Below are 22,336 nucleotides of genomic sequence, written 5' to 3' on the forward strand. Positions count from 1 at the left end.
AAATATCAGGAATACAAAAACACAGAGGCTGTAGCAATATCTGGCATTGAGTTAGCCAAAACACAACCGGATATTTCCGGTTTCATCCAGTCATATCTGGACAAACCGGTGTGGAATTTGTATGCAATGGACCGAGAAAATCACAGTAAAAATGGTTGTGGAGAAAAGCAAACTCTTTTCTTTAGGCAAGTCCATAAAATGTCATCTATACAAACAGAAATATCATGTTTGTTTGCCAAACTTCCTCTAGCTTTCTATCTAGAAAATACGAATGTGTGGAGCTGGTGTCCCCTTGATGAACCAATGAGTGTTTCAACGGTAGAAAATTAAATGTTCCCTGATAAAAAAACATTCAAAACAATAAAGTCCATCGATAATATCAAGAAAACACAAACACAGAGGCTTTCACAATATTTTGGATTGAGTTAGCCAAAACACAACCGGATATTTCTTGTTTCATCCAGTCATATCCGGACAAACTGGTGTGGAATACGTATGCAATGGACCGAGAAAATCACAGTAAAATGGTTTTGGAGAAAAGCAAAGTCTTTTCGTTAGGCAAGTGCATAAAATGTCATCTGTACAAACAGAAATATCATGTTTCTTTGCCACAGTTCCTCTAGCTTTCTCCCTAGAAAATACGAATGTGTAGTGCTGGTGTCTCCATATGGAACCAATTACCGATTCCAAGCACAAAATTAAATGTTCCCCGATAAAAAACATTCAAAACAATAAAGTCCGTGGATAATATCAGGAATACAAAAACACAGAGGCTGTAGCAATATCTGGGATTGAGTTAGCCAAAACACAACCGGATATTTCCGGTTTCATCCAGTCATATCTGGACAAACTGGTGTGGAATTCGTATGCAATGGACCGAGAGAATCACAGTAGAAATGGTTTTGGAGAAAAGCAAAGTCTTTTCGTTAGGCAAGTGCAATTAGTGTTTCTGAGGTGCAAAATTAAATGTTGCCTGATAAAAACATTCAAAACAATACAGTCCATCAATAACATCCAGAAAACACAAACACACAGGCTTTCACAATGTTTCGGATTGAGTTAGCCAAAACTCAACAGTATATTTCTGTTTCATCGAATCATATCCGGACAAACTGGTGTGGAATTCGTATGCAATGGATTGAGAAAACCACAGTAAAAATGATTTTGGAGAAGAGCAAAGTCTTTTCGTTAGGCAAGTGCATAAAATGTCATCAATACAAACAGAAATATCATGTTTATTTGTCACAGTTCCTCTAGCTTTCTCCCTAGAAATACGAATGTGTAGAGCTGGTGTCTCCATGTGGAACCAATTACTGTATCCAAGCTTAAAATAAAATGTTCTCCGATAAAAAACATTCAAAACAATAAAGTCCGTTGATAATATCCAGAAAACACACACACTGAGGCTGTATTAATAGCTGGGATTGAGTTAGCCAAAACAAATCCGGATATGTTTCACTTTCATTAAGGTCATATCCGGACAAAGTGGTGTGTAATTTCTATGCAATGCACTGAGAAAATCACAGTAAAAATGGTTTTGGAGAAAAGCAAATTCTTTTCGTTAGGCAAGTGCATGAAATGTCATCTATACAAACAGATATATCATGTTTGTTTGCCGCAGTCCCAGTAGCTTTCTCCCTAGAAAATACGAATGTGTAGCGCTGGTGTCTCCATGTGGAACCAATTAGTGATTCCAAGCACAAAATTAAATGTTCCCTGATAAAAAACATTCAAAACAATAAAGTCCGTGGAAAATATCAGGAATACAAAAACACAGAGGCTGTAGCAATATCTGGCATTGAGTTAGCCAAAACACAACCGGATATTTCCGGTTTCATCCAGTCATATCTGGACAAACCGGTGTGGAATTTGTATGCAATGGACCGAGAAAATCACAGTAAAAATGGTTGTGGAGAAAAGCAAACTCTTTTCTTTAGGCAAGTCCATAAAATGTCATCTATACAAACAGAAATATCATGTTTGTTTGCCAAACTTCCTCTAGCTTTCTATCTAGAAAATACGAATGTGTGGAGCTGGTGTCCCCTTGATGAACCAATGAGTGTTTCAACGGTAGAAAATTAAATGTTCCCTGATAAAAAAACATTCAAAACAATAAAGTCCATCGATAATATCAAGAAAACACAAACACAGAGGCTTTCACAATATTTTGGATTGAGTTAGCCAAAACACAACCGGATATTTCTTGTTTCATCCAGTCATATCCGGACAAACTGGTGTGGAATACGTATGCAATGGACCGAGAAAATCACAGTAAAATGGTTTTGGAGAAAAGCAAAGTCTTTTCGTTAGGCAAGTGCATAAAATGTCATCTGTACAAACAGAAATATCATGTTTCTTTGCCACAGTTCCTCTAGCTTTCTCCCTAGAAAATACGAATGTGTAGTGCTGGTGTCTCCATATGGAACCAATTACCGATTCCAAGCACAAAATTAAATGTTCCCCGATAAAAAACATTCAAAACAATAAAGTCCGTGGATAATATCAGGAATACAAAAACACAGAGGCTGTAGCAATATCTGGGATTGAGTTAGCCAAAACACAACCGGATATTTCCGGTTTCATCCAGTCATATCTGGACAAACTGGTGTGGAATTCGTATGCAATGGACCGAGAGAATCACAGTAGAAATGGTTTTGGAGAAAAGCAAAGTCTTTTCGTTAGGCAAGTGCAATTAGTGTTTCTGAGGTGCAAAATTAAATGTTGCCTGATAAAAACATTCAAAACAATACAGTCCATCAATAACATCCAGAAAACACAAACACACAGGCTTTCACAATGTTTCGGATTGAGTTAGCCAAAACTCAACAGTATATTTCTGTTTCATCGAATCATATCCGGACAAACTGGTGTGGAATTCGTATGCAATGGATTGAGAAAACCACAGTAAAAATGATTTTGGAGAAGAGCAAAGTCTTTTCGTTAGGCAAGTGCATAAAATGTCATCAATACAAACAGAAATATCATGTTTATTTGTCACAGTTCCTCTAGCTTTCTCCCTAGAAATACGAATGTGTAGAGCTGGTGTCTCCATGTGGAACCAATTACTGTATCCAAGCTTAAAATAAAATGTTCTCCGATAAAAAACATTCAAAACAATAAAGTCCGTTGATAATATCCAGAAAACACACACACTGAGGCTGTATTAATAGCTGGGATTGAGTTAGCCAAAACAAATCCGGATATGTTTCACTTTCATTAAGGTCATATCCGGAAAAAGTGGTGTGTAATTTCTATGCAATGCACTGAGAAAATCACAGTAAAAATGGTTTTGGAGAAAAGCAAATTCTTTTCATTAGGCAAGTGCATGAAATGTCATCTATACAAACAGATATATCATGTTTGTTTGCCGCAGTCCCAGTAGCTTTCTCCCTAGAAAATACGAATGTGTAGCGCTGGTGTCTCCATGTGGAACCAATTAGTGATTCCAAGCACAAAATTAAATGTTCCCTGATAAAAAACATTCAAAACAATAAAGTCCGTGGAAAATATCAGGAATACAAAAACACAGAGGCTGTAGCAATATCTGGCATTGAGTTAGCCAAAACACAACCGGATATTTCCGGTTTCATCCAGTCATATCTGGACAAACCGGTGTGGAATTTGTATGCAATGGACCGAGAAAGTCACAGTAAAAATGGTTGTGGAGAAAAGCAAACTCTTTTCTTTAGGCAAGTCCATAAAATGTCATCTATACAAACAGAAATATCATGTTTGTTTGCCGAACTTCCTCTAGCTTTCTATCTAGAAAATACGAATGTGTGGAGCTGGTGTCCCCTTGATGAACCAATGAGTGTTTCAACGGTAGAAAATTAAATGTTCCCTGATAAAAAAACATTCAAAACAATAAAGTCCATCGATAATATCAAGAAAACACAAACACAGAGGCTTTCACAATATTTTGGATTGAGTTAGCCAAAACACAACCGGATATTTCTTGTTTCATCCAGTCATATCCGGACAAACTGGTGTGGAATACGTATGCAATGGACCGAGAAAATCACAGTAAAATGGTTTTGGAGAAAAGCAAAGTCTTTTCGTTAGGCAAGTGCATAAAATGTCATCTATACAAACAGAAATATCATGTTTGTTTGCCACAGTTCCTCTAGCTTTCTCCCTAGAAAATACGAATGTGTAGTGCTGGTGTCTCCATGTGGAACCAATTACCGATTCCAAGCACAAAATTAAATGTTCCCCGATAAAAAACATTCAAAACAATAAAGTCCGTGGATAATATCAGGAATACAAAAACACAGAGGCTGTAGCAATATCTGGGATTGAGTTAGCCAAAACACAACGGGATATTTCCGGTTTCATCCAGTCATATCTGGACAAACTGGTGTGGAATTCGTATGCAATGGACCGAGAGAATCACAGTAGAAATGGTTTTGGAGAAAAGCAAAGTCTTTTCGTTAGGCAAGTGCAATTAGTGTTTCTGAGGTGCAAAATTAAATGTTGCCTGATAAAAACATTCAAAACAATACAGTCCATCAATAATATCCAGAAAACACAAACACACAGGCTTTCACAATGTTTCGGATTGAGTTAGCCAAAACTCAACAGTATATTTCTGATTCATCGAATCATATCCGGACAAACTGGTGTGGAATTCGTATGCAATGGATTGAGAAAACCACAGTAAAAATGATTTTGGAGAAGAGCAAAGTCTTTTCGTTAGGCAAGTGCATAAAATGTCATCAATACAAACAGAAATATCATGTTTATTTGTCACAGTTCCTCTAGCTTTCTCCCTAGAAATACGAATGTGTAGAGCTGGTGTCTCCATGTGGAACCAATTACTGTATCCAAGCTTAAAATAAAATGTTCTCCGATAAAAAACATTCAAAACAATAAAGTCCGTTGATAATATCCAGAAAACACACACACTGAGGCTGTATTAATAGCTGGGATTGAGTTAGCCAAAACAAATCCGGATACTTTTTCACTTTCATTAAGGTCATATCCGGACAAAGTGGTGTGTAATTTCTATGCAATGCACTGAGAAAATCACAGTAAAAATGGTTTTGGAGAAAAGCAAATTCTTTTCGTTAGGCAAGTGCATGAAATGTCATCTATACAAACAGATATATCATGTTTGTTTGCCGCAGTCCCAGTAGCTTTCTCCCTAGAAAATACGAATGTGTAGCGCTGGTGTCTCCTTGTGGAACCAATTAGTGATTCCAAGCACAAAATTAAATGTTCCCTGATAAAAAACATTCAAAACAATAAAGTCCGTGGAAAATATCAGGAATACAAAAACACAGAGGCTGTAGCAATATCTGGCATTGAGTTAGCCAAAACACAACCGGATATTTCCGGTTTCATCCAGTCATATCTGGACAAACCGGTGTGGAATTTGTATGCAATGGACCGAGAAAATCACAGTAAAAATGGTTGTGGAGAAAAGCAAACTCTTTTCTTTAGGCAAGTCCATAAAATGTCATCTATACAAACAGAAATATCATGTTTGTTTGCCGAACTTCCTCTAGCTTTCTATCTAGAAAATACGAATGTGTGGAGCTGGTGTCCCCTTGATGAACCAATGAGTGTTTCAACGGTAGAAAATTAAATGTTCCCTGATAAAAAACATTCAAAACAATAAAGTCCATCGATAATATCAAGAAAACACAAACACAGAGGCTATCACAATATTTCGGATTGAGTTAGCCAAAACACAACCGGATATTTCTTGTTTCATCCAGGCATATCCGGACAAACTGGTGTGGAATCCGTATGCAATGGACCGAGAAAATCACAGTAAAATGGTTTTGGAGAAAAGCAAAGTCTTTTCGTTAGGCAAGTGCATAAAATGTCATCTATACAAACAGAAATATCATGTTTGTTTGCCACAGTTCCTCTAGCTTTCTCCCTAGAAAATACGAATGTGTAGTGCTGGTGTCTCCATGTGGAACCAATTACCGATTCCAAGCACAAAATTAAATGTTCCCCGATAAAAAACATTCAAAACAATAAAGTCCGTGGATAATATCAGGAATACAAAAACACAGAGGCTGTAGCAATATCTGGGATTGAGTTAGCCAAAACACAACCGGATATTTCCGGTTTCATCCAGTCATATCTGGACAAACTGGTGTGGAATTCGTATGCAATGGACCGAGAGAATCACAGTAGAAATGGTTTTGGAGAAAAGCAAAGTCTTTTCGTTAGGCAAGTGCAATTAGTGTTTCTGAGGTGCAAAATTAAATGTTGCCTGATAAAAACATTCAAAACAATACAGTCCATCAATAATATCCAGAAAACACAAACACACAGGCTTTCACAATGTTTCGGATTGAGTTAGCCAAAACTCAGCAGTATATTTCTGTTTCATCGAATCATATCCGGACAAACTGGTGTGGAATTCGTATGCAATGGATTGAGAAAATCACAGTAAAAATGAATTTGGAGAAGAGCAAAGTCTTTTCGTTAGGCAAGTGCATAAAATGTCATCAATACAAACAGAAATATCATGTTTATTTGTCACAGTTCCTCTAGCTTTCTCCCTAGAAATACGAATGTGTAGAGCTGGTGTCTCCATGTGGAACCAATTACTGTATCCAAGCTTAAAATAAAATGTTCTCCGATAAAAAACATTCAAAACAATAAAGTCCGTGGATAATATCCAGAAAACACACACACTGAGGCTGTATTAATAGCTGGGATTGAGTTAGCCAAAACAAATCCGGATACTTTTTCACTTTCATTAAGGTCATATCCGGACAAAGTGGTGTGTAATTTCTATGCAATGCACTGAGAAAATCACAGTAAAAATGGTTTTGGAGAAAAGCAAATTCTTTTCGTTAGGCAAGTGCATGAAATGTCATCTATACAAACAGATATATCATGTTTGTTTGCCGCAGTCCCAGTAGCTTTCTCCCTAGAAAATACGAATGTGTAGCGCTGGTGTCTCCATGTGGAACCAATTAGTGATTCCAAGCACAAAATTAAATGTGCCCTGATAAAAAACATTCAAAACAATAAAGTCCGTGGAAAATATCAGGAATACAAAAACACAGAGGCTGTAGCAATATCTGGCATTGAGTTAGCCAAAACACAACCGGATATTTCCGGTTTCATCCAGTCATATCTGGACAAACCGGTGTGGAATTTGTATGCAATGGACCGAGAAAATCACAGTAAAAATGGTTGTGGAGAAAAGCAAACTCTTTTCTTTAGGCAAGTCCATAAAATGTCATCTATACAAACAGAAATATCATGTTTGTTTGCCGAACTTCCTCTAGCTTTCTATCTAGAAAATACGAATGTGTGGAGCTGGTGTCCCCTTGATGAACCAATGAGTGTTTCAACGGTAGAAAATTAAATGTTCCCTGATAAAAACATTCAAAACAATAAAGTCCATCGATAATATCAAGAAAACACAAACACAGAGGCTTTCACAATATTTCGGATTGAGTTAGCCAAAACACAACCGGATATTTCTTGTTTCATCCAGTCATATCCGGACAAACTGGTGTGGAATCCGTATGCAATGGACCGAGAAAATCACAGTAAAATGGTTTTGGAGAAAAGCAAAGTCTTTTCGTTAGGCAAGTGCATAAAATGTCATCTATACAAACAGAAATATCATGTTTGTTTGCCACAGTTCCTCTAGCTTTCTCCCTAGAAAATACGAATGTGTAGTGCTGGTGTCTCCATGTGGAACCAATTACCGATTCCAAGCACAAAATTAAATGTTCCCCGATAAAAAACATTCAAAACAATAAAGTCCGTGGATAATATCAGGAATACAAAAACACAGAGGCTGTAGCAATATCTGGGATTGAGTTAGCCAAAACACAACCGGATATTTCCGGTTTCATCCAGTCATATCTGGACAAACTGGTGTGGAATTCGTATGCAATGGACCGAGAGAATCACAGTAGAAATGGTTTTGGAGAAAAGCAAAGTCTTTTCGTTAGGCAAGTGCAATTAGTGTTTCTGAGGTGCGAAATTAAATGTTGCCTGATAAAAACATTCAAAACAATACAGTCCATCAATAATATCCAGAAAACACAAACACACAGGCTTTCACAATGTTTCGGATTGAGTTAGCCAAAACTCAACAGTATATTTCTGTTTCATCGAATCATATCCGGACAAACTGGTGTGGAATTCGTATGCAATGGATTGAGAAAACCACAGTAAAAATGATTTTGGAGAAGAGCAAAGTCTTTTCGTTAGGCAAGTGCATAAAATGTCATCAATACAGACAGAAATATCATGTTTATTTGTCACAGTTCCTCTAGCTTTCTCCCTAGAAATACGAATGTGTAGAGCTGGTGTCTCCATGTGGAACCAATTACTGTATCCAAGCTTAAAATAAAATGTTCTCCGATAAAAAACATTCAAAACAATAAAGTCCGTTGATAATATCCAGAAAACACACACACTGAGGCTGTATTAATAGCTGGGATTGAGTTAGCCAAAACAAATCCGGATACTTTTTCACTTTCATTAAGGTCATATCCGGACAAAGTGGTGTGTAATTTCTATGCAATGCACTGAGAAAATCACAGTAAAAATGGTTTTGGAGAAAAGCAAAGTCTTTTCGTTAGGCAAGTGCATGAAATGTCATCTATACAAACAGATATATCATGTTTGTTTGCCGCAGTCCCAGTAGCTTTCTCCCTAGAAAATACGAATGTGTAGCGCTGGTGTCTCCATGTGGAACCAATTAGTGATTCCAAGCACAAAATTAAATGTTCCCTGATAAAAAACATTCAAAACAATAAAGTCCGTGGAAAATATCAGGAATACAAAAACACAGAGGCTGTAGCAATATCTGGCATTGAGTTAGCCAAAACACAACCGGATATTTCCGGTTTCATCCAGTCATATCTGGACAAACCGGTGTGGAATTTGTATGCAATGGACCGAGAAAATCACAGTAAAAATGGTTGTGGAGAAAAGCAAACTCTTTTCTTTAGGCAAGTCCATAAAATGTCATCTATACAAACAGAAATATCATGTTTGTTTGCCGAACTTCCTCTAGCTTTCTATCTAGAAAATACGAATGTGTGGAGCTGGTGTCCCCTTGATGAACCAATGAGTGTTTCAACGGTAGAAAATTAAATGTTCCCTGATAAAAAACATTCAAAACAATAAAGTCCATCGATAATATCAAGAAAACACAAACACAGAGGCTATCACAATATTTCGGATTGAGTGAGCCAAAACACAACCGGATATTTCTTGTTTCATCCAGGCATATCCGGACAAACTGGTGTGGAATCCGTATGCAATGGACCGAGAAAATCACAGTAAAATGGTTTTGGAGAAAAGCAAAGTCTTTTCGTTAGGCAAGTGCATAAAATGTCATCTATACAAACAGAAATATCATGTTTGTTTGCCACAGTTCCTCTAGCTTTCTCCCTAGAAAATACGAATGTGTAGTGCTGGTGTCTCCATGTGGAACCAATTACCGATTCCAAGCACAAAATTAAATGTTCCCCGATAAAAAACATTCAAAACAATAAAGTCCGTGGATAATATCAGGAATACAAAAACACAGAGGCTGTAGCAATATCTGGGATTGAGTTAGCCAAAACACAACCGGATATTTCCGGTTTCATCCAGTCATATCTGGACAAACTGGTGTGGAATTCGTATGCAATGGACCGAGACAATCACAGTAGAAATGGTTTTGGAGAAAAGCAAAGTCTTTTCGTTAGGCAAGTGCAATTAGTGTTTCTGAGGTGCAAAATTAAATGTTGCCTGATAAAAACATTCAAAACAATACAGTCCATCAATAATATCCAGAAAACACAAACACACAGGCTTTCACAATGTTTCGGATTGAGTTAGCCAAAACTCAACAGTATATTTCTGTTTCATCGAATCATATCCGGACAAACTGGTGTGGAATTCGTATGCAATGGATTGAGAAAACCACAGTAAAAATGATTTTGGAGAAGAGCAAAGTCTTTTCGTTAGGCAAGTGCATAAAATGTCATCAATACAAACAGAAATATCATGTTTATTTCTCACAGTTCCTCTAGCTTTCTCCCTAGAAATACGAATGTGTAGAGCTGGTGTCTCCATGTGGAACCAATTACTGTATCCAAGCTTAAAATAAAATGTTCTCCGATAAAAAACATTCAAAACAATAAAGTCCGTGGATAATATCCAGAAAACACACACACTGAGGCTGTATTAATAGCTGGGATTGAGTTAGCCAAAACAAATCCGGATACTTTTTCACTTTCATTAAGGTCATATCCGGACAAAGTGGTGTGTAATTTCTATGCAATGCACTGAGAAAATCACAGTAAAAATGGTTTTGGAGAAAAGCAAATTCTTTTCGTTAGGCAAGTGCATGAAATGTCATCTATACAAACAGATATATCATGTTTGTTTGCCGCAGTCCCAGTAGCTTTCTCCCTAGAAAATACGAATGTGTAGCGCTGGTGTCTCCATGTGGAACCAATTAGTGATTCCAAGCACAAAATTAAATGTTCCCTGATAAAAAACATTCAAAACAATAAAGTCCGTGGAAAATATCAGGAATACAAAAACACAGAGGCTGTAGCAATATCTGGCATTGAGTTAGCCAAAACACAACCGGATATTTCCGGTTTCATCCAGTCATATCTGGACAAACCGGTGTGGAATTTGTATGCAATGGACCGAGAAAATCACAGTAAAAATGGTTGTGGAGAAAAGCAAACTCTTTTCTTTAGGCAAGTCCATAAAATGTCATCTATACAAACAGAAATATCATGTTTGTTTGCCGAACTTCCTCTAGCTTTCTATCTAGAAAATACGAATGTGTGGAGCTGGTGTCCCCTTGATGAACCAATGAGTGTTTCAACGGTAGAAAATTAAATGTTCCCTGATAAAAAACATTCAAAACAATAAAGTCCATCGATAATATCAAGAAAACACAAACACAGAGGCTATCACAATATTTCGGATTGAGTGAGCCAAAACACAACCGGATATTTCTTGTTTCATCCAGGCATATCCGGACAAACTGGTGTGGAATCCGTATGCAATGGACCGAGAAAATCACAGTAAAATGGTTTTGGAGAAAAGCAAAGTCTTTTCGTTAGGCAAGTGCATAAAATGTCATCTATACAAACTGAAATATCATGTTTGTTTGCCACAGTTCCTCTAGCTTTCTCCCTAGAAAATACGAATGTGTAGTGCTGGTGTCTCCATGTGGAACCAATTACCGATTCCAAGCACAAAATTAAATGTTCCCCGATAAAAAACATTCAAAACAATAAAGTCCGTGGATAATATCAGGAATACAAAAACACAGAGGCTGTAGCAATATCTGGGATTGAGTTAGCCAAAACACAACCGGATATTTCCGGTTTCATCCAGTCATATCTGGACAAACTGGTGTGGAATTCGTATGCAATGGACCGAGACAATCACAGTAGAAATGGTTTTGGAGAAAAGCAAAGTCTTTTCATTAGGCAAGTGCAATTAGTGTTTCTGAGGTGCAAAATTAAATGTTGCCTGATAAAAACATTCAAAACTATACAGTCCATCAATAATATCCAGAAAACACAAACACACAGGCTTTCACAATGTTTCGGATTGAGTTAGCCAAAACTCAACAGTATATTTCTGTTTCATCGAATCATATCCGGACAAACTGGTGTGGAATTCGTATGCAATGGATTGAGAAAACCACAGTAAAAATGATTTTGGAGAAGAGCAAAGTCTTTTCGTTAGGCAAGTGCATAAAATGTCATCAATACAGACAGAAATATCATGTTTATTTGTCACAGTTCCTCTAGCTTTCTCCCTAGAAATACGAATGTGTAGAGCTGGTGTCTCCATGTGGAACCAATTACTGTATCCAAGCTTAAAATAAAATGTTCTCCGATAAAAAACATTCAAAACAATAAAGTCCGTTGATAATATCCAGAAAACACACACACTGAGGCTGTATTAATAGCTGGGATTGAGTTAGCCAAAACAAATCCGGATACTTTTTCACTTTCATTAAGGTCATATCCGGACAAAGTGGTGTGCAATTTCTATGCAATGCACTGAGAAAATCACAGTAAAAATGGTTTTGGAGAAAAGCAAAGTCTTTTCCTTAGGCAAGTGCATGAAATGTCATCTATACAAACAGATATATCATGTTTGTTTGCCGCAGTCCCAGTAGCTTTCTCCCTAGAAAATACGAATGTGTAGCGCTGGTGTCTCCATGTGGAACCAATTAGTGATTCCAAGCACAAAATTAAATGTTCCCTGATAAAAACCATTCAAAACAATCAAGTCCGTGGAAAATATCAGGAATACAAAAACACAGAGGCTGTAGCAATATCTGGCATTGAGTTAGCCAAAACACAACCGGATATTTCCGGTTTCATCCAGTCATATCTGGACAAACTGGTGTGGAATTTGTATGCAATGGACCGAGAAAATCACAGTAAAAATGGTTGTGGAGAAAAGCAAACTCTTTTCTTTAGGCAAGTCCATAAAATGTCATCTATACAAACAGAAATATCATGTTTGTTTGCCGAACTTCCTCTAGCTTTCTATCTAGAAAACACGAATGTGTGGAGCTGGTGTCCCCTTGATGAACCAATGAGTGTTTCAACGGTAGAAAATTAAATGTTCCCTGATAAAAAAACATTCAAAACAATAAAGTCCATCGATAATATCAAGAAAACACAAACACAGAGGCTTTCACAATATTTTGGATTGAGTTAGCCAAAACACAACCGGATATTTCTTGTTTCATCCAGGCATATCCGGACAAACTGGTGTGGAATCCGTATGCAATGGACCGAGAAAATCACAGTAAAATGGTTTTGGAGAAAAGCAAAGTCTTTTCGTTAGGCAAGTGCATAAAATGTCATCTATACAAACAGAAATATCATGTTTGTTTGCCACAGTTCCTCTAGCTTTCTCCCTAGAAAATACGAATGTGTAGTGCTGGTGTCTCCATGTGGAACCAATTACCGATTCCAAGCACAAAATTAAATGTTCCCCGATAAAAAACATTCAAAACAATAAAGTCCGTGGATAATATCAGGAATACAAAAACACAGAGGCTGTAGCAATATCTGGGATTGAGTTAGCCAAAACACAACCGGATATTTCCGGTTTCATCCAGTCATATCTGGACAAACTGGTGTGGAATTCGTATGCAATGGACCGAGACAATCACAGTAGAAATGGTTTTGGAGAAAAGCAAAGTCTTTTCGTTAGGCAAGTGCAATTAGTGTTTCTGAGGTGCAAAATTAAATGTTGCCTGATAAAAACATTCAAAACAATACAGTCCATCAATAATATCCAGAAAACACAAACACACAGGCTTTCACAATGTTTCGGATTGAGTTAGCCAAAACTCAACAGTATATTTCTGTTTCATCGAATCATATCCGGACAAACTGGTGTGGAATTCGTATGCAATGGATTGAGAAAACCACAGTAAAAATGATTTTGGAGAAGAGCAAAGTCTTTTCGTTAGGCAAGTGCATAAAATGTCATCAATACAAACAGAAATATCATGTTTATTTCTCACAGTTCCTCTAGCTTTCTCCCTAGAAATACGAATGTGTAGAGCTGGTGTCTCCATGTGGAACCAATTACTGTATCCAAGCTTAAAATAAAATGTTCTCCGATAAAAAACATTCAAAACAATAAAGTCCGTGGATAATATCCAGAAAACACACACACTGAGGCTGTATTAATAGCTGGGATTGAGTTAGCCAAAACAAATCCGGATACTTTTTCACTTTCATTAAGGTCATATCCGGACAAAGTGGTGTGTAATTTCTATGCAATGCACTGAGAAAATCACAGTAAAAATGGTTTTGGAGAAAAGCAAATTCTTTTCGTTAGGCAAGTGCATGAAATGTCATCTATACAAACAGATATATCATGTTTGTTTGCCGCAGTCCCAGTAGCTTTCTCCCTAGAAAATACGAATGTGTAGCGCTGGTGTCTCCATGTGGAACCAATTAGTGATTCCAAGCACAAAATTAAATGTTCCCTGATAAAAAACATTCAAAACAATAAAGTCCGTGGAAAATATCAGGAATACAAAAACACAGAGGCTGTAGCAATATCTGGCATTGAGTTAGCCAAAACACAACCGGATATTTCCGGTTTCATCCAGTCATATCTGGACAAACCGGTGTGGAATTTGTATGCAATGGACCGAGAAAATCACAGTAAAAATGGTTGTGGAGAAAAGCAAACTCTTTTCTTTAGGCAAGTCCATAAAATGTCATCTATACAAACAGAAATATCATGTTTGTTTGCCGAACTTCCTCTAGCTTTCTATCTAGAAAATACGAATGTGTGGAGCTGGTGTCCCCTTGATGAACCAATGAGTGTTTCAACGGTAGAAAATTAAATGTTCCCTGATAAAAAACATTCAAAACAATAAAGTCCATCGATAATATCAAGAAAACACAAACACAGAGGCTATCACAATATTTCGGATTGAGTTAGCCAAAACACAACCGGATATTTCTTGTTTCATCCAGGCATATCCGGACAAACTGGTGTGGAATCCGTATGCAATGGACCGAGAAAATCACAGTAAAATGGTTTTGGAGAAAAGCAAAGTCTTTTCGTTAGGCAAGTGCATAAAATGTCATCTATACAAACAGAAATATCATGTTTGTTTGCCACAGTTCCTCTAGCTTTCTCCCTAGAAAATACGAATGTGTAGTGCTGGTGTCTCCATGTGGAACCAATTACTGATTCCAAGCACAAAATTAAATGTTCCCCGATAAAAAACATTCAAAACAATAAAGTCCGTGGATAATATCAGGAATACAAAAACACAGAGGCTGTAGCAATATCTGGGATTGAGTTAGCCAAAACACAACCGGATATTTCCGGTTTCATCCAGTCATATCTGGACAAACTGGTGTGGAATTCGTATGCAATGGACCGAGACAATCACAGTAGAAATGGTTTTGGAGAAAAGCAAAGTCTTTTCATTAGGCAAGTGCAATTAGTGTTTCTGAGGTGCAAAATTAAATGTTGCCTGATAAAAACATTCAAAACTATACAGTCCATCAATAATATCCAGAAAACACAAACACACAGGCTTTCACAATGTTTCGGATTGAGTTAGCCAAAACTCAACAGTATATTTCTGTTTCATCGAATCATATCCGGACAAACTGGTGTGGAATTCGTATGCAATGGATTGAGAAAACCACAGTAAAAATGATTTTGGAGAAGAGCAAAGTCTTTTCGTTAGGCAAGTGCATAAAATGTCATCAATACAGACAGAAATATCATGTTTATTTGTCACAGTTCCTCTAGCTTTCTCCCTAGAAATACGAATGTGTAGAGCTGGTGTCTCCATGTGGAACCAATTACTGTATCCAAGCTTAAAATAAAATGTTCTCCGATAAAAAACATTCAAAACAATAAAGTCCGTTGATAATATCCAGAAAACACACACACTGAGGCTGTATTAATAGCTGGGATTGAGTTAGCCAAAACAAATCCGGATACTTTTTCACTTTCATTAAGGTCATATCCGGACAAAGTGGTGTGCAATTTCTATGCAATGCACTGAGAAAATCACAGTAAAAATGGTTTTGGAGAAAAGCAAAGTCTTTTCCTTAGGCAAGTGCATGAAATGTCATCTATACAAACAGATATATCATGTTTGTTTGCCGCAGTCCCAGTAGCTTTCTCCCTAGAAAATACGAATGTGTAGCGCTGGTGTCTCCATGTGGAACCAATTAGTGATTCCAAGCACAAAATTAAATGTTCCCTGATAAAAAACATTCAAAACAATAAAGTCCGTGGAAAATATCAGGAATACAAAAACACAGAGGCTGTAGCAATATCTGGCATTGAGTTAGCCAAAACACAACCGGATATTTCCGGTTTCATCCAGTCATATCTGGACAAACTGGTGTGGAATTTGTATGCAATGGACCGAGAAAATCACAGTAAAAATGGTTGTGGAGAAAAGCAAACTCTTTTCTTTAGGCAAGTCCATAAAATGTCATCTATACAAACAGAAATATCATGTTTGTTTGCCGAACTTCCTCTAGCTTTCTATCTAGAAAACACGAATGTGTGGAGCTGGTGTCCCCTTGATGAACCAATGAGTGTTTCAACGGTAGAAAATTAAATGTTCCCTGATAAAAAAACATTCAAAACAATAAAGTCCATCGATAATATCAAGAAAACACAAACACAGAGGCTTTCACAATATTTTGGATTGAGTTAGCCAAAACACAACCGGATATTTCTTGTTTCATCCAGGCATATCCGGACAAACTGGTGTGGAATCCGTATGCAATGGACCGAGAAAATCACAGTAAAATGGTTTTGGAGAAAAGCAAAGTCTTTTCGTTAGGCAAGTGCATAAAATGTCATCTATACAAACAGAAATATCATGTTTGTTTGCCACAGTTCCTCTAGCTTTCTCCCTAGAAAATACGAATGTGTAGTGCTGGTGTCTCCATGTGGAACCAATTACCGATTCCAAGCACAAAATTAAATGTTCCCCGATAAAAAACATTCAAAACAATAAAGTCCGTGGATAATATCAGGAATACAAAAACACAGAGGCTGTAGCAATATCTGGGATTGAGTTAGCCAAAACACAACCGGATATTTCCGGTTTCATCCAGTCATATCTGGACAAACTGGTGTGGAATTCGTATGCAATGGACCGAGACAATCACAGTAGAAATGGTTTTGGAGAAAAGCAAAGTCTTTTCGTTAGGCAAGTGCAATTAGTGTTTCTGAGGTGCAAAATTAAATGTTGCCTGATAAAAACATTCAAAACAATACAGTCCATCAATAATATCCAGAAAACACAAACACACAGGCTTTCACAATGTTTCGGATTGAGTTAGCCAAAACTCAACAGTATATTTCTGTTTCATCGAATCATATCCGGACAAACTGGTGTGGAATTCGTATGCAATGGATTGAGAAAACCACAGTAAAAATGATTTTGGAGAAGAGCAAAGTCTTTTCGTTAGGCAAGTGCATAAAATGTCATCAATACAAACAGAAATATCATGTTTATTTGTCACAGTTCCTCTAGCTTTCTCCCTAGAAATACGAATGTGTAGAGCTGGTGTCTCCATGTGGAACCAATTACTGTATCCAAGCTTAAAAAAAAATGTTCTCCGATAAAAAACATTCAAAACAATAAAGTCCGTGGATAATATCCAGAAAACACACACACTGAGGCTGTATTAATAGCTGGGATTGAGTTAGCCAAAACAAATCCGGATACTTTTTCACTTTCATTAAGGTCATATCCGGACAAAGTGGTGTGTAATTTCTATGCACTGCACTGAGAAAATCACAGTAAAAATGGTTTTGGAGAAAAGCAAAGTCTTTTCCTTAGGCAAGTGCATGAAATGTCATCTATACAAACAGATATATCATGTTTGTTTGCCGCAGTCCCAGTAGCTTTCTCCCTAGAAAATACAAATGTGTAGCGCTGGTGTCTCCTTGTGGAACCAATTAGTGATTCCAAGCACAAAATTAAATGTTCCCTGATAGAAAACATTCAAAACAATAAAGTCCGTGGAAAATATCAGGAATACAAAAACACAGAGGCTGTAGCAATATCTGGCATTGAGTTAGCCAAAACACAACCGGATATTTCCGGTTTCATCCAGTCATATCTGGACAAACTGGTGTGGAATTTGTATGCAATGGACCGAGAAAATCACAGTAAAAATGGTTGTGGAGAAAAGCAAACTCTTTTCTTTAGGCAAGTCCATAAAATGTCATCTATACAAACAGAAATATCATGTTTGTTTGCCGAACTTCCTCTAGCTTTCTATCTAGAAAACACGAATGTGTGGAGCTGGTGTCCCCTTGATGAACCAATGAGTGTTTCAACGGTAGAAAATTAAATGTTCCCTGATAAAAAAACATTCAAAACAATAAAGTCCATCGATAATATCAAGAAAACACAAACACAGAGGCTTTCACAATATTTTGGATTGAGTTAGCCAAAACACAACCGGATATTTCTTGTTTCATCCAGGCATATCCGGACAAACTGGTGTGGAATCCGTATGCAATGGACCGAGAAAATCACAGTAAAATGGTTTTGGAGAAAAGCAAAGTCTTTTCGTTAGGCAAGTGCATAAAATGTCATCTATACAAACAGAAATATCATGTTTGTTTGCCACAGTTCCTCTAGCTTTCTCCCTAGAAAATACGAATGTGTAGTGCTGGTGTCTCCATGTGGAACCAATTACCGATTCCAAGCACAAAATTAAATGTTCCCCGATAAAAAACATTCAAAACAATAAAGTCCGTGGATAATATCAGGAATACAAAAACACAGAGGCTGTAGCAATATCTGGGATTGAGTTAGCCAAAACACAACCGGATATTTCCGGTTTCATCCAGTCATATCTGGACAAACTGGTGTGGAATTCGTATGCAATGGACCGAGACAATCACAGTAGAAATGGTTTTGGAGAAAAGCAAAGTCTTTTCGTTAGGCAAGTGCAATTAGTGTTTCTGAGGTGCAAAATTAAATGTTGCCTGATAAAAACATTCAAAACAATACAGTCCATCAATAATATCCAGAAAACACAAACACACAGGCTTTCACAATGTTTCGGATTGAGTTAGCCAAAACTCAACAGTATATTTCTGTTTCATCGAATCATATCCGGACAAACTGGTGTGGAATTCGTATGCAATGGATTGAGAAAACCACAGTAAAAATGATTTTGGAGAAGAGCAAAGTCTTTTCGTTAGGCAAGTGCATAAAATGTCATCAATACAAACAGAAATATCATGTTTATTTGTCACAGTTCCTCTAGCTTTCTCCCTAGAAATACGAATGTGTAGAGCTGGTGTCTCCATGTGGAACCAATTACTGTATCCAAGCTTAAAAAAAAATGTTCTCCGATAAAAAACATTCAAAACAATAAAGTCCGTGGATAATATCCAGAAAACACACACACTGAGGCTGTATTAATAGCTGGGATTGAGTTAGCCAAAACAAATCCGGATACTTTTTCACTTTCATTAAGGTCATATCCGGACAAAGTGGTGTGTAATTTCTATGCACTGCACTGAGAAAATCACAGTAAAAATGGTTTTGGAGAAAAGCAAAGTCTTTTCCTTAGGCAAGTGCATGAAATGTCATCTATACAAACAGATATATCATGTTTGTTTGCCGCAGTCCCAGTAGCTTTCTCCCTAGAAAATACCAATGTGTAGCGCTGGTGTCTCCTTGTGGAACCAATTAGTGATTCCAAGCACAAAATTAAATGTTCCCTGATAGAAAACATTCAAAACAATAAAGTCCGTGGAAAATATCAGGAATACAAAAACACAGAGGCTGTAGCAATATCTGGGATTGAGTTAGCCAAAACACAACCGGATATTTCCGGTTTCATCCAGTCATATCTGGACAAACTGGTGTGGAATTCGTATGCAATGGACCGAGACAATCACAGTAGAAATGGTTTTGGAGAAAAGCAAAGTCTTTTCGTTAGGCAAGTGCAATTAGTGTTTCTGAGGTGCAAAATTAAATGTTGCCTGATAAAAACATTCAAAACAATACAGTCCATCAATAATATCCAGAAAACACAAACACACAGGCTTTCACAATGTTTCGGATTGAGTTAGCCAAAACTCAACAGTATATTTCTGTTTCATCGAATCATATCCGGACAAACTGGTGTGGAATTCGTATGCAATGGATTGAGAAAACCACAGTAAAAATGATTTTGGAGAAGAGCAAAGTCTTTTCGTTAGGCAAGTGCATAAAATGTCATCAATACAAACAGAAATATCATGTTTATTTGTCACAGTTCCTCTAGCTTTCTCCCTAGAAATACGAATGTGTAGAGCTGGTGTCTCCATGTGGAACCAATTACTGTATCCAAGCTTAAAAAAAAATGTTCTCCGATAAAAAACATTCAAAACAATAAAGTCCGTGGATAATATCCAGAAAACACACACACTGAGGCTGTATTAATAGCTGGGATTGAGTTAGCCAAAACAAATCCGGATACTTTTTCACTTTCATTAAGGTCATATCCGGACAAAGTGGTGTGTAATTTCTATGCACTGCACTGAGAAAATCACAGTAAAAATGGTTTTGGAGAAAAGCAAAGTCTTTTCCTTAGGCAAGTGCATGAAATTTCATCTATACAAACAGATATATCATGTTTGTTTGCCGCAGTCCCAGTAGCTTTCTCCCTAGAAAATACAAATGTGTAGCGCTGGTGTCTCCTTGTGGAACCAATTAGTGATTCCAAGCACAAAATTAAATGTTCCCTGATAGAAAACATTCAAAACAATAAAGTCCGTGGAAAATATCAGGAATACAAAAACACAGAGGCTGTAGCAATATCTGGCATTGAGTTAGCCAAAACACAACCGGATATTTCCGGTTTCATCCAGTCATATCTGGACAAACTGGTGTGGAATTTGTATGCAATGGACCGAGAAAATCACAGTAAAAATTGTTGTGGAGAAAAGCAAACTCTTTTCTTTAGGCAAGTCCATAAAATGCCATCTATACAAACAGAAATATCATGTTTGTTTGCCGAACTTCCTCTAGCTTTCTATCTAGAAAATACGAATGTGTGGAGCTGGTGTCCCCTTGATGAACCAATGAGTGTTTCAACGGTAGAAAATTAAATGTTCCCTGATAAAAAACATTCAAAACAATAAAGTCCATCGATAATATCAAGAAAACACAAACACAGAGGCTTTCACAATATTTTGGATTGAATTAGCCAAAACACAACCGGATATTTCTTGTTTCATCCAGTCATATCCGGACAAACTGGTGTGGAATTCGTATGCAATGGACCGAGAAAATCACAGTAAAATGGTTTTGGAGAAAAGCAAAGTCTTTTCGTTAGGCAAGTGCATAAAATGTCATCTATACAAACAGAAATATCATGTTTGTTTGCCACAGTTCCTCTAGCTTTCTCCCTAGAAAATACGAATGTGTAGTGCTGGTGTCTCCATGTGGAACCAATTACCGATTCCAAGCACAAAATTAAATGTTCCCCGATAAAAAACATTCAAAACAATAAAGTCCGTGGATAATATCAGGAATACAAAAACACAGAGGCTGTAGCAATATCTGGGATTGAGTTAGCCAAAACACAACCGGATATTTCCGGTTTCATCCAGTCATATCTGGACAAACTGGTGTGGAATTCGTATGCAATGGACCGAGAGAATCACAGTAGAAATGGTTTTGGAGAAAAGGAAAGTCTTTTCGTTAGGCAAGTGCAATTAGTGTTTCTGAGGTGCAAAATTAAATGTTGCCTGATAAAAACATTCAAAACAATACAGTCCATCAATAATATCCAGAAAACACAAACACACAGGCTTTCACAATGTTTCGGATTGAGTTAGCCAAAACTCAACAGTATATTTCTGTTTCATCGAATCATATCCGGACAAACTGGTGTGGAATTCGTATGCAATGGATTGAGAAAACCACAGTAAAAATGATTTTGGAGAAGAGCAAAGTCTTTTCGTTAGGCAAGTGCATAAAATGTCATCAATACAAACAGAAATATCATGTTTATTTCTCACAGTTCCTCTAGCTTTCTCCCTAGAAATACGAATGTGTAGAGCTGGTGTCTCCATGTGGAACCAATTACTGTATCCAAGCTTAAAATAAAATGTTCTCCGATAAAAAACATTCAAAACAATAAAGTCCGTGGATAATATCCAGAAAACACACACACTGAGGCTGTATTAATAGCTGGGATTGAGTTAGCCAAAACAAATCCGGATACTTTTTCACTTTCATTAAGGTCATATCCGGACAAAGTGGTGTGTAATTTCTATGCAATGCACTGAGAAAATCACAGTAAAAATGGTTTTGGAGAAAAGCAAAGTCTTTTCCTTAGGCAAGTGCATGAAATGTCATCTATACAAACAGATATATCATGTTTGTTTGCCGCAGTCCCAGTAGCTTTCTCCCTAGAAAATACGAATGTGTAGCGCTGGTGTCTCCATGTGGAACCAATTAGTGATTCCAAGCACAAAATTAAATGTTCCCTGATAGAAAACATTCAAAACAATAAAGTCCGTGGAAAATATCAGGAATACAAAAACACAGAGGCTGTAGCAATATCTGGCATTGAGTTAGCCAAAACACAACCGGATATTTCCGGTTTCATCCAGTCATATCTGGACAAACTGGTGTGGAATTTGTATGCAATGGACCGAGAAAATCACAATAAAAATGGTTGTGGAGAAAAGCAAACTCTTTTCTTTAGGCAAGTCCATAAAATGCCATCTATACAAACAGAAATATCATGTTTGTTTGCCGAACTTCCTCTAGCTTTCTATCTAGAAAATACGAATGTGTGGAGCTGGTGTCCCCTTGATGAAC

This window comes from Lepus europaeus, chromosome 11, assembly GCF_033115175.1.
Source record: "Lepus europaeus isolate LE1 chromosome 11, mLepTim1.pri, whole genome shotgun sequence".
In the NCBI taxonomy this organism is placed as follows: Eukaryota; Metazoa; Chordata; class Mammalia; order Lagomorpha; family Leporidae; genus Lepus; species Lepus europaeus.